Source organism: Pantherophis guttatus, chromosome 1, assembly GCF_059756535.1.
Source record: "Pantherophis guttatus breed Tessera chromosome 1, ASM5975653v1, whole genome shotgun sequence".
Lineage (NCBI taxonomy): Eukaryota > Metazoa > Chordata > Lepidosauria > Squamata > Colubridae > Pantherophis > Pantherophis guttatus.
In genome coordinates, this window is record NC_142063.1 from 234,970,956 (window position 1) to 234,984,890 (window position 13,935).

Here is a 13,935-nt window from a genome sequence, read left to right on the forward strand (position 1 = left end):
TCTAGAACCTAACAACGATTTAGTATTGAGCACATATGCTGATGCCAGTTTTGCTACTGATGTGACCACCAGAAAGTCCACATCGGGTATAGCTATCATGTTCGACAATTGTTTGATTGGCTGGAAATCAATTCGTCAAAAACATATTCGTCTTTCAACTATGGAGGCAGAGTTCTCAAGTTTGTCACTAGTTTGTACAGATTTAATTTATTACAAACAACTAATGTTGGATATTGATTTAAAGATGGATTATCCAATTGTAATACATTAGGACAACCAAGCTGCTATAAAAATGGCAACAAATTTAGCAGTTAAAACTAGATCTAAGTATACTGACATTAGGTATCTGAATGTTCGTCAGTGTATCCAAAGCAACATGGTTAGTTTGGAATATTGTATGTCAGAGGACAATATTGCTGATAATTTTACCAAAGCCCAAGGTGCTATCAAACATAAAACGTGTTGTGAAAGCTATGGATTAAGAATCTAACCTGTATATATTGACCTGTCCAAAGGGGAGAATGTTAGGATATGGTTTGAGCCTAACAGTTGTCCAGGCAATATAAGTGTACTGTAACTTTAATCTGTAAATGTATTATGTGACTTTAATGCTGAGTCATGCTGTAATTAGGTAATGATTGGTTGTGATAATATTTAAGCAAGGTACTGTAATGTATTCAGTTTGCTGTTGATGATGAAGCGGCTATGCTATTCTGCCATTGTGTGTGAAGATGATGAGATGATGAAGCTGCTATGATAAGCTGCCATTGAGAGGAGTTGTTATCCGCTAATCATTGTTTGATGGATCTGCAACCATCGTGGTTTGTGAACCAGAGTGAGTTTGTTATTCTAACCAACTACTGTTTGTTGGGTAAGAAGATTCTGTAACTACTGGACTGATTTAACTGGCAAAGACTTGGAATTTGTTTAAAGACTATGAGACTGTTTTTCTACTATAAAGTAAGCTTTTGATAAACCAGTTTGCATATCTCTTATTCATTGCTCTCAGCAACGTTTCCTTGTGCATTTACTCTGCTGGTTGGTAACACAACACCAATATCCTTAACATACTTGCTGTACCCTCACCTCATATCCCAGGTATTTTTTAGATATCCTCCAACTTTGTGTAAAGTATGGAAAGAAAACACAAGGCACCTCAGTGAGAAGAGAGTCACAATGCTCACATTATACACCCAACATTTTAAGTATTTTTTTTTCTTTTACAAAAACTAGGGGGGAAAGGTAATAGAGACATACCCATTACCGATATCTACATGTAATTATATATTCCATGAAATTCAGGGGGAATGACAATGATACATAAAATCTGAATGTCCCATCAGATACACAGAATTATTGGGAATTCCATTGAATTGGCCTACAATCAGGGGTGGGCTGCTGGGGGTTCACAGGGGTTCGGGAGAGCCTCTAGCTAAGATTCTGTGCAGTTCAGAGAACCCCCAAATCCCACTCCTGGCTGGGCCCACCCACCAATCCCTTCCCCTCCCCTCCCAGGAGTCCCCACGTGGCCCATTTTGGGTGCAGGTAAGTGCAGAGTGCGCACGGAGGCTCGGGGAGGGCGAACAATGGGCCTACTGGAAGCTCCAGAGGGCCTCTGGAGCCTGGGGAGGCTGTTTTCGCCCTCCCAGAGGCTCGAGAAAAGTGTCCGGAGCCTGGGGAGGGCAAAAACGCCCTCCTGCGTGGTGCAGGAGGCCGACTAGGCCACGCCCACCATGGCCATGGGGAGAGAACCTCTTGATAAAATTTTTGAAGTCCACCCCTGCCTACAATAACCTCAGTTTTCTGCCAAGCAATTGGTCCCACAGTAATGGATGTGTGGATGGCCGTGGGAGAGAAATGCTGTCCAGGAAACAATCAGAGAAGAGAGGCAGGAGTGCCTATCCTCCCCTTAACAGCCAGAGAAAGAAGCTCAGGAACGACCTCCCTTAACTGATCAAGCAGTTAAAAGTGGTGGAGGGAAGTCCCTTCAGACTTGCACAATTCTGTTAATGTATCTAGGTGGCTCAGTGGCTAAGATACTGACCTTATCAATCAGAAAGGTCGGCAGTTCAAATTCCTAGTACAGGTTTCCTGCGTGAGCAGGGGGTTGGACTAGATGACCTCAAAGGTCCCTTCCAACTCTGTTACTGTTACTGTTAGCTTTATCCAATCAGGTTTCCTGTCTAGATTACTCAGGAGGGTTGACCCAAGTCATTGGCCCCACTGACTTTTTTTTCTGGCTGCATGGTTTATGGAATACAATTCCATTCATATACATTCAGAGGCCAAGGGTGCCTTGACTCTGCAAACGGTGTAGTCAGATTCAGGTATGAGGCAATTCTTATGTTCCTAATGGGGGACTAAAGACAGGAAATGAGAATTCATTATATTACAAATGAATTCATGGAAGGGATTAAAACATTGGATAGGAACCGAAAGGTTATTTTCCTCTGGCATTCTGTCAAATAACTCTACTTTTGAAGAAAGTGAGGCTTACTAAAAAATGAAATAATAATAATAAAAAAACATATGACGTGATCCAGGAAAGATTCAGCACATATAACTGCTGAATTGAAAGTGGCCTTCAGCACAGTATCTGATAAATTGAATTGCTGTGAACATCACATTGGTAGAAGTAAGTGCACCACATTGTGTCCCTAACTATAGTTGATCCAATTAAACAAAATTAGGAAACTTAAGACCTTCAGATGTTGTTAGATTTCAGCTCACGCCAGCCTCAGTCAGCATAATCAATGGATATAGATAGAGCAAACTGTACTTATCCATCAGCTGCATAATTCATATTTTCTCCCAATAAAGTAATTTCTTAATGGTTCTAAGTTAAGAATAGATCTCCCCAATCAAAATAAATAGAAGAGATAAATGGATTTGTTTTCTATCCAGACAGACTTTGTCCTTGGGCAGAACAAAAGGGGGGTTATTTAGTCCAGCATTTCTTAAAAATTTCAAGATTATGAACCACCAAAATCAATATAAAACTCTTTCTTTTTTAAAGGATGGGAGTGATAGTAATATAGCAGTGAAAACACATTATTCTTTATTTTTCCTTTACATAAATTTAATATATAAATCTTAAAGGGGTGAATGATTTACATATGGTACTATATTTCATCAATGTATGAAGAAAGATTTGTTAAAGAAAGTCGTAGTGTATATATAATTTTTTTCAGTTGTATCAATGAGATTTCTGGGCAGAAATCTGCCAACATCTCTTCTTCATTTATTGATATGGTACTTTTTGGCAAGTGAAATGGAATTGAATCCAAATGTAGCATAAATCTTCTCTGGAATCTTGGGAACAACTCACAGAACACTTGAAGTTGTTTGGGGGAACATTTGCATTTTGCAAAATGTAATTTAAGGCAAACTGTTCTTCTCAGCTTTTAGTCAGAGTATATATATTGCCTCAGGCTGACATACTGTATATAATTCCAAGTTTTTTGAATTACTGCAAAAAAAAAAAAAAATCTGTTTGGATTTCCAAACATTACAAAAGTTCTGCATTTAGAAAAATTCAGACAGGCCTTTCCTTAGGTGAAATTTCTCTATATGATTCTGCTATTTTCCCCTCCTCCCATTATACTTGCTGTAACTGTACCTTATATGTAACCCAAGTGTTCTTCAATTGCTGGGAGCAAGAACGGGAAGCAATGCCTGTCTCATGTTTTTGAAGGATTTGATAACTGCTCGTGAGATTTCTAATAAGCAGCATTCATAATTCATAAGTGAAGAGCCTTGGTAGTACAGTGGTCTAAAGCACCCTGTTATTAAGACCAGCTGCCTGCAATTACTGCAGGTTCAAATCTCGCCAGGCTCAAGGTTGACTCAGCCTTCCATCCTTTCTAAGGTAGGTAAATTGAGGACCCAGTTGTGGGGGCAATAAGCTGACTTTGTATAAATATACAAAAGAATGAAGGCTATTGCTTAGCGCATTGTAAGCCGCCCTGAGTCTCCGGAGAAGGGCGGCATATAAATCAAATTAAAAATAAAAATAAAATAAAATAAAATAATTATCACTCCTTTCAAAGGTAGAAAAAAGCTTATTCCAATCCAAGCACAACACAATTATAATAGGGCCAACTGTAACAGTAGAAATACTTCTTCTGATTTTATCATTCTTCAGTGTTTCATTCTAGGTAAAAATCTGGCTTTTTTTAAAAAAAAAATCTGTAATATTTTAATGCTACAGTGTTTTCTCGAAAATAAGACCCTGTCTTATATTTTTTTGAACCCTGAAATAAGCGCTTGGCCTTATTGCCATGCGCTCAAAAGCCCAATTGGGCTTATTATCAGGGAATGTCTTATTTTGGGAGAAACAGGGTAGTAAGGATAGTCCTCATTGAGTGATTGCAATTGGGCCTGGCAATTTGATTATTATGCCAAGTGGGCACTAAATGCTAATCATGACTGTGCTTAAGATGTTACCTCAGCTTTCCTTTGCTTTATAGAACTATACAGATTGTATATGTGAAGATTGGATGTAAAGTTACTTTTTCATCACCATCGTAATTGTGAATGGTTCTTAAACAAGGCAGCCGCTAAGCAAGAACTGCCTGTATTTAACAATTTGTTGAAATATGAACGTAGCCAGAATTGTCAAGGCAGTTTACAACAATTCAAACAGGACTTCAACGACAATAACATACATCAATATTGTGGTTCTGTATAACGTTATCTGAAGATATTCGGTTTAACTTTATGGGACACATCAGAGTAACTGGGACCCAATTACTTTAGTTAGATCACAATCATTAAATTTCAGTAGTGTACTCAGTGCATGTTAATTTGAACAAACTGTAATCTAGCATTCCATGGGCCAAGTTTGTTTCATCAGTTATTTTGTTGAGGTGATGATTATTTTGATTTAAGCAAAATAAAATTATGCTTTTAAAATTGACTTTAGATTTATCACAATGCAAAATCTATGCCAATGTATGCACACAGTCCAAGATAGGGAACAATGGCTTCGAGAAGATTTTATTTATTTTAAATAATTGCATTATAGTTTAGAATTATCAATCCATAAGAGCCATGGTGGCACAGTAGTTAGAATGCAGCATTGCAGGCTAATTCTGCTGACTGTCAGGAGTTCGATCCTGACCAGAAGGTTGACTCAGCCTTCCATCGTTCCGAGGTTGGTAAAATAAGGTCCCAAATTGTTGGGGGCAATATGCTGACTCTGTACATTGCTTAGAGAGTGCGGTAAAGCACTGTGAAGCGGTATATAAGTATAAGTGCTATTGCTATAAGATAAATTTCTTATGTGCATATATCAGGTAGCATAATCAAATATAACTTTTTCACGGTAATATATACCGTGAAGTGTCAACTACTAATCAAAAAAATTGATTTTGCTTCAAAGCTAAATGTGCAAAGCCGAATTCATAATTTAGAGTATCTTTTGGATGACAAAGCTTGGATTGAAGATAGCTCAAAAGAAACCAGATGTATTCACAGCCAGAAGTTTATTGTAACAATTTCAATATTCACACAATAGATCTGCTCTTGGAATGCTTTAATAATGTCTTTCTGGTAAATTTGCATATCAAGGTAATTAACAGTTGTAAAGAAAGATGGTGGACAGATGCTGTTGACTGAACTTCTCCCTGGGGTTACCAGTCCTCTAATAGCACTGCCATATCAAGCACTTTATGAGAGTTATAATCCCAGCTGATATTGTTAGAAAGAACTTCCAGGGGATTTTTTGAAGATTTTTTTTATCCTGCTTTTATTATTTTTATAAATAACTTAAAACAGTGAACACACTTAAAAACATTCCTTCCTCCTCCTATTTTCCTCCTAACAACCCTGTGAAATGAATGGACTATGAAAGTAGGACTAATCCAAGTCACCCAGCCAGCTTTAATGCCTAAAGCAGAGCTAGAACTCACAGTCTCATGGTTTCTAGTCTAGTGCTTTAACCCCTAGGCCAAGCTGACCTTTGATATAATGTTGGTGAAAAACAGCCTTCTTGAACTCCATGAAATATATCGGAAGATCTTCAGCAGGGGTATCAAACTCAAGGTCCAGCCCACGGAATGTTTAGATCTGGCCTACGGGGCTGCCCTGGAAACAGCAAAGGACTGGCCCATGGTACCTCTGCGTGAAAACAGAGCTCCGATTTTGCTGGCAGTGTGCTTGGGGCACCACAGGTAGCTCCACAAAATCAAAATGTTCACATATTTCCCCAGGGATATTATCAGTTGATTATGAGTGTCTCATTCAAATAACAGAAAATAAATAATAGGATCATACTGATCAACAACAAAATCTAGGAACATAATTTGATCACCATATTTAACATACATAATACTTTTGTTTCTTCCCAAAGTAGTTTTTGTGGCTGAGAGCTGTAGACTGTAGCCTCGCCTACTGTACATTTTAGAAAATCTAACTAAACACTACAGCAGTCAGCTGGTGGTGAAAACAGGAAGGCACTAAATGCATTTGCCTCTACAATACTTTGAATCTACTTCGTGGTTGCTGAAAATGAGACAAACAGCTTGAAGTGAGTTTCAGTTTCTCTCTTCAATTGGTCGTTCATGTTTAATGCTAACTATGTCAGAATTAGAATAGAATGTATAGAATGTATAACAATACTGTAGATGTTATGAATTTAAGACTCATTTTTTTCAGAATTGTTTTTGTTTTTATACTTTGCTTCTTTCATTTTCAAATGGCCCACATATCAAAATAGGTTTTATGTGTTATTTCAAATTACATATGGAACTTATCTTGAACTATTCATCTTATTTTTTTTAATAAAATACATATTAGTCCATGGTGGCAATATACTGTATCTCTGAGAAAATATATGTGTATGTTCCTCCCAGAGCCTTGATAAGGGTTGGACATCCTTAATGAAAAACTTGAGATGCTTGTGAAGTATAAATATATTATATTCCAACAAAGGTGGAGCACAATGGTCATCAAGTTTAATATCTCTAGAGCAGGCGTGTCAAATTCAAGGCGCGGGGTGCTTAGATCCAGCCCACGGGGTGTTTAGATCTGGCCTGCAGGGCCTCTGCCAGTGAAAATGGAGCTTGGGAAGGCTGCGTGTGGCCCTCCTGAGCTCCGTTTTCACTGGCAATGGGTTGCAGGAGGCTGTCACAGCCAAAACGGAGCTTGGGAGCCTGTTTTCGCTGGCAGAGCACACAGGCCATCACAGGCACCCCTGACACGAGTGATGTCGAGCTGGCCATACCCACCCTGGCCACACACCCCACCAAGGTCAAACACAATTTTGATGCAGCTCTCAATGAAATCGAGTTTGACACCCCTGCTCTAGAGTTAAAAACTTTCATTGCCATTCTGACCAGAAAGCCACTCTTCTTTTGCGTGACCCTTCCTTTTTCTTTAGAAACCACGAAGGTGGTTACAAATTTTTTAGCAAAAGCTATTATTAACCATCTGGTTCCTTTCTCACTTTATTAGCTGCTAATGGTTTTAGGATTTTCTCACAATTTTTAAAATTCCTTTTTATAGTTATTTTATTGAGTTGCTGATCTTTTTACTGTGTTTGGTTTTAGACCGTAAATAAATTTTGACTGAATGCATGGATGTACACTGGGACATTGAGAAAAAGTAGGATAAGGAAGACAGCTGCTGGAAGGAGGTTTTTACGTGCGTGCACATACCTGCCCCTCACACAAAACCATCTCCTCTTCCCCCTCTCCCCCTCACAGGCCAGGCCACCAACCCGGAAAGGTTGGAGAATGTTGATCTAGATGGTAAATGACAAGTGATCCCAGGTTTATCCTTGGAAGATAAACAAGTTCCTATAAGTTGTGACTTATAGAGAGAAGTGAATATTTGGCTAAATGTTGAGTGCAATTAAACGAACCAAAGTAATGGGGGGAGCGGGTGTTTGTCGACAGATGAATACAAGATAGAGAACTAATTTGGTCTAGTGATTAAGACACCAGGCTAGAGAGCAGGAGACTGTGAGTTCTAGTCCCACCTTAACCATGAGAGTCAGCTGAGTAACTTTGGGTCAGACACTCTCTCTCTCAGTCCAATTCACCTCATAGGACTGTTGTTGTTTTGGGGAAAATAGGAGGGAAAATGGTATATTGAAGAGATATATCTATATCTATCTATCAATATCTATATATTCAATATACCTTTTTTTCCTCCTATTTTTCCCAAAACAACAACAGCCCTATGAGGTGAATTGGACTGAGTTTATATATAACTCAGTTTATATATAAACTTGACCTGTATGTACATACAGTACATACATACTGTGCATACATACATATGACAGAATGTTTTACATTATTATTCAACTATTTAAATCAATTCAGTATTATCATTTTTTGCTATATCCTCATTTATTTTTCCCTTGTGTACCTGTCAAACTTTTTTGATGTTCATCTTCAGGCAATAATAACTACTACTACTACTACTACTACTACTACTACTACTACTACTACTACTATTACTACTTTATTGTCATATGTGTATACACAGTATAACCATACAATGAAATTCACTTAACACCCAAAGACCAGGTCCAACACACATAACAATCCCCAAACACACTCCCACCCACGACAATTCCCCACCCCAAATTACCCAAACATCCACACAACAGACCAAGTAATGCTATCCGACAGCTCACTGATGGTGACCCTTTAGTTCATTGTTGAGAGCAATTATAGCTCTGGGATAAAAACTATTCAGAAAATATTGTCAATTCAGGGACTACACTCATGCACTCCTCCTGAAGGACAGAAAAGTCCTTCATTTGTGTGAGAGTTCATCATCCAACTATGGATCCCACATCTGCTTTCAAGCATGTATTTAGCTGGATTTGTGGTAAATTCCTTGGTATCATTTGATGGAATGATGAACAATCAAGCTTCCCTGATGTTCCTTTATGCATCTCTAAGTGTGCAAATAATAAAGAGGCCAAGTAACTATTTATTTCAACTTTAACTGTAGAAAGCAGCCAGGAATGAAAAGGAAAACAACCTACAATTTGAAAATATGAATTCTATTGCATTATCCAACAGAAGCCACTAAGTGGTTAAAGAAATGGGAGTAAGAAGAGAAGAAAAGTCAGTCTAGACAAAAATCAAATTTGGCAAAAGGATTTCACTCCAGAGCTGTATCAGAGCTGAAAGAGTTTGGCATAATGCCTGAAAGTGTATGGACAGATGAATGGATGGGTTAATCTATTTTTAGCCCACATCAGTTTTCAGTCCTGTTTCCGATCAATCTGCAAATTACAACTGGTAGGTTTTTTTTGCATATGTGAAAGCACGGATTTTAAGTGCCTGCTTCTGCGACATGCTGAAAAATCACACCAAGTTTTAAATATCATAGAACCAAACTTGCTTTACAATGTGGTGAAGGCCATGTTGTATTCCTGGAACTGCATTTTGGTCTAGTAAGACCAATACATGTAGTGTTCCTTGCAAAAGCATTGGGAAATGTTAGTGAATTGGTAGTGGAAATAAATTTAACATGGGACAGATTCTTAGCTGTGACATACTATGCCTTGCTATAATTGACCACATTTCATCTGAAAGGGGAAAGAAAACATGCAGAGAGCTTCAAAGAAGGCACAATAAAAGTATCTGCAATGATTAATGAATTAACATTGTCAGAATAATGAGCTATTCTGATGCGCAGGCATTGCTATGGGAGAGATTCCAGATCCCACTGTTGTTTGGTCTGGAGCTGATTGACTGCAAGGACTCCACAGTTGAAGAATTGTTTTAGTACTTCAGGATTGTCAATTTTACAACAGATTTTTCTCCCAAAGTGCTATTTATTGATTTCAGATGGGGAATCCATTCTTAGCCTTCAGGAACTGCCATATGCCTCCTTTCCTTTCCTTTCCTTTCCTTTCCTTTCCTTTCCTTTCCTTTCCTTTCCTTTCCTTTCCTTTCCTTTCCTTTCCTTTCCTTTCTCCTTTCCCCTTTCCCCTTTCCCTCTCCCCTCCCCTCTTCTGCCCTCCCTCCCTCCCTCCCTCCCTCCCTTCCTTCCTTCCTTCCTTCCTTCCTTCCTTCTCAGATGAAATCTGGTATTTGTGGAAAAAGTTGCCGAAAATGAGACGGTGAAGAGATTGTGGGACTTTCCAATACAGACGGATCATCATTTGGAACACAACACGCCAGATATCACCGTTATCGAAAACCAAAGTATACAATTTATTGGTATCACTGTACCAGGACATGCAAGAGTCAAAGAAAAAGAACTGGAAAAAATCATGAAATATTGTGACCTGGTCATCAAAACTACGTGATTATGGATGAAACATGTAACAGTGATACCCATTGTCATCGAGACACTTGGACCATGTCCTAGAATTTTACAAAATAAATCAAGAAATTGCAGCTTCCTGCAGTAACACCCGGGGAACTGCAAAAAGATGTGCTACTTGGAAAATCATACATTTTAAGAAGATACTTGGTTGATACCTAGGATGCTGGCAGCAACCTGTATCAACCATCAGTGCCAGTCAATGATATTTGTGATACGTTTTTAAATGTCCACTTGACTGAGTTTCATGTTTAATGAATAAAGGAGATAATAATAATAATTAAAAAATGCAACCTGATTTTTAGAGTTGACATTTCTGTAACAAACGGAAGCCAAGGAGATAAATATTTTGGTACTGGGGAAAATTTTGTCTGATTACAGTTCAAGGTGCTGATTGTCACCTTTAAAGATGGGGATGACAAAGGCCATATTACTTGGCAGCCTGCCTGCTTCCATGCCTACTCCATTAGATCTGAGAAGGAAGGTGTGTTCCAAGTCCCTCTATTAAATAATGTTGTCTTATGGGACCCGGGGACCATGCTTTCTCTGCTCTGGTGCTTTGCCTATGAAACAGCCTCCTCTGTGTTATCTAGATCTTGACTTTTTCAGTCTTCCAGAAGGCTGTAAAAACCTGGCTTTTCCCTTGGCACTCAGCCTGCCTATTAGAGGAACTCAACCTTGGTGTGGTATGTATAATGAGTCAGTTTTTGGTGCCTCAGTTATGGCGTTATGATTATTTTAATTCTTTTTGTTTCCTTCTTAGCGCTTTAATTGTCTCTTTTGAATGGTGTGTAAATATGATTTATTTCTATGTGGCTGACTTGTCTGAATGCTAAGCTTCCAGGAATTGCATAGCATTTTGGGATTTAGTTTGGTCTGGGATGCTCACATTTTCCCATCTGTAACTATGGTTAAATCTTTCCATATGTGGTGAAATTAAGGAGTTGTCATCATGTTTTCTGACTGTTAGTTAGTGTTCATGGATGTTCTCTCTAGTCTTCTGCCTGATTGTCCTACAGAGTGGTTGTTACAATCCTTACATTCTATGTTGTAGATGAACCCTGTTTTTTTTCCTCTTGGGCTACTGGTTTTTTTTGGTTGTTGTTTTGGAGAGCTTTAATTGGTTTGTGTGCTACTGCAGCACTACATGGTGATAGTCTATTGGTTATTTCAGATAGATAGATAGATAGATAGATAGATAGATAGATAGATAGATAGATAGATAGATAGATAGGTATATATGTATATATCTATCTATCTAATGTGTGTATATATATATATTCATAGATTTTCATGGCTACAGGTATGCAAGTCTTAGTGTATTCGGGTCTTCTCCCGTGTAAGATTGAGAGCACTTAGGCAACGTTTCGGCAGAATCTCATCTGCCATCATCAGGCTATGCAAGGAGTCTTCTGCAGCAACTGCCATTACTATTTCAAATCTGGTGCTGGTAGTCTGCTTTGCTGGGATGGCCCCACCTCTTTGTTGTGATTGGTTGGGAGTCCCAGTCTGTGTCTATTGGCTTGGCTTCGGGTGTATGGTCGGTTTTTCTCCACCAGATGGCAGAGCTTCATCTTTGTGGCTGGCTGGAATGTGATTTGGCTGGAGGTCTTGGGGTCTGTGTGTTTGGCTTCTGGGGTGGAGATTTTTCTGTCTGTGGGACTCGTTTGTTGACAAGGGCTAGTTACCAGATGTCTGGTAGGCGGGAGGTATTGTCACATTTATTCATGTTATGGGGGCGTTTTTCTATTTCAATGGCTTCCATAATTATTCTCTTGTTGAGGTGTTCAGTTTTGGAGATTAATTTGGTTCCTTCAAAATCAATGTCATGTCCTGTAGCTTTAAGGTGCTGGAAAAGGGAGGAAGTTTTTTCTTCTTTTCTGACTGCATTCTTGTGTTCTGCAATGCGTGCATTTATTCTCCTATTAGTTTGTCCAATGTATGTGGCTGGGCAGATTTTGCATGGTATTTCATAGACTCCTTGGTTTTCTAGCTGGATCTTGTCTTTGGGGTTTCTTAAGATGTTGGCTACCGTATGTAACAAACCCATTATTTTGTTTGTATGTGTGAGAGTACTATAGTTTCTAGATGCTGCGTTACAGCCTCTGTTAAGACTCCTGTGAATGGTGATTCCATGGGAGTCCCTTTGATTTGTTGGTGTGCTTGTCCATTGAACTGAAAGTAGGCAGTGAGGCAGAAGTTGAGGAGTTCCATGATTTTGGGAATTGTGCTCTTAGTGTATTTGGCTAGGTTGAGTGTTCTGTGTAATACTGCTGCCATGGAATCTTTGTAAATCTGTTTTTAAGTCTGCTTTAATTCTTCTTTTTGCTTGACTTACTGGGATTTTATTCAATTGTTTGTGGTTGATTGTTATTAGCCACACAAAGTTCATATGTAAGATGTGCACCCATATAAAGTTTGTACGTAAATAAATACATTCTTGCATATAGTATTCATACTTTCTCTAAAATTATTCATACTCAAAAGATGGTGTAGGAGCACAAAAGCATGGAAGAAGTGAAAATCCTTGGCTGTCTTACTCTTTAATGTCTAGCACTGGATACTACAATCAGTTTTTCCCTACATAAATCATTTCTGCATTAGGGCATGGTAAGAGATGGCTTCAAGTCCATTTGAAGAATGCCAAACAGGGAAGCCGATAGTACACTATTATCCTCCAAATATTTTCAATTGGTCAATTGTGAGTCTTTCTTGCAAGATGTGTGCAAGTAGACTTCACATGCTTTGGTTCAGTGTCTTTTGAAGTGGCTGTGGTGAAATGAAAATAAAGGAGGAAGAAATTTGCAGGGCAGCTGGTAGCATTCCCATATTTTGTTTACCATATTTATGGACTTAATTACTGTTTTCATCTCTTGCACAAAGAAAAACTGAACCATTTAGGTGCCGAGAATAATCTGACATTGAAAAAATGTTCGCAAGTCTACATCCATCCATAGCCAACTGGGAAAGTCTGGGTTTCTTCTGAAGGCCAAATTGAACAAACAGCTGTTGTGTGAAGGGACAAGCAAGCTTGCTCATTTTGGCAGCCTGGACCCCCTGCCACTAACTAATCCATTTTTCATCTCTTTATGCTCACATAAATTGGTTTGGCTCTAATTTAATAAAGAACTCTTGGGTAGACTTTAAAGAACGGGCTTCCTGCTGTGATGAAAGGCTATCATTCAGGGGTAGGAAAAATATAGATGATTCGGAAAAGCAAAAGCCAACCACAGAAATGATAATAATAATTTTTTTTTTTTTTGCCAGAGGAGAGAGAAAGGTAGCTACAGGCACAGAAGGAACACATTATAAGTAGGGCAGGGGTGGGTTCTACTTACCTTTACTACCGGTTCGCAATGGGAGCGCGTGCACACACGCGCTTCTGTGCATGCACAGAAGCTCCTGCACATGTGCAGATCATCAATTATGACGTCTGGGCAGGTGGGCGGAGCCTCCCGCTGCTTTTACTACCGGTTCTAAAGAACCGGACAGAACCGGGAGCAACCCACCACTGAAGTAGGGGCACAGCCTGCATTATTGTGTTTTGGAGTGTGATGGAATGCAAAGAAGGCATTGGTACTGCATGATCCACCTTTACCATATCTCCTCCTTTCCCAAAGGCTTTTGACCACAAAGGTACTG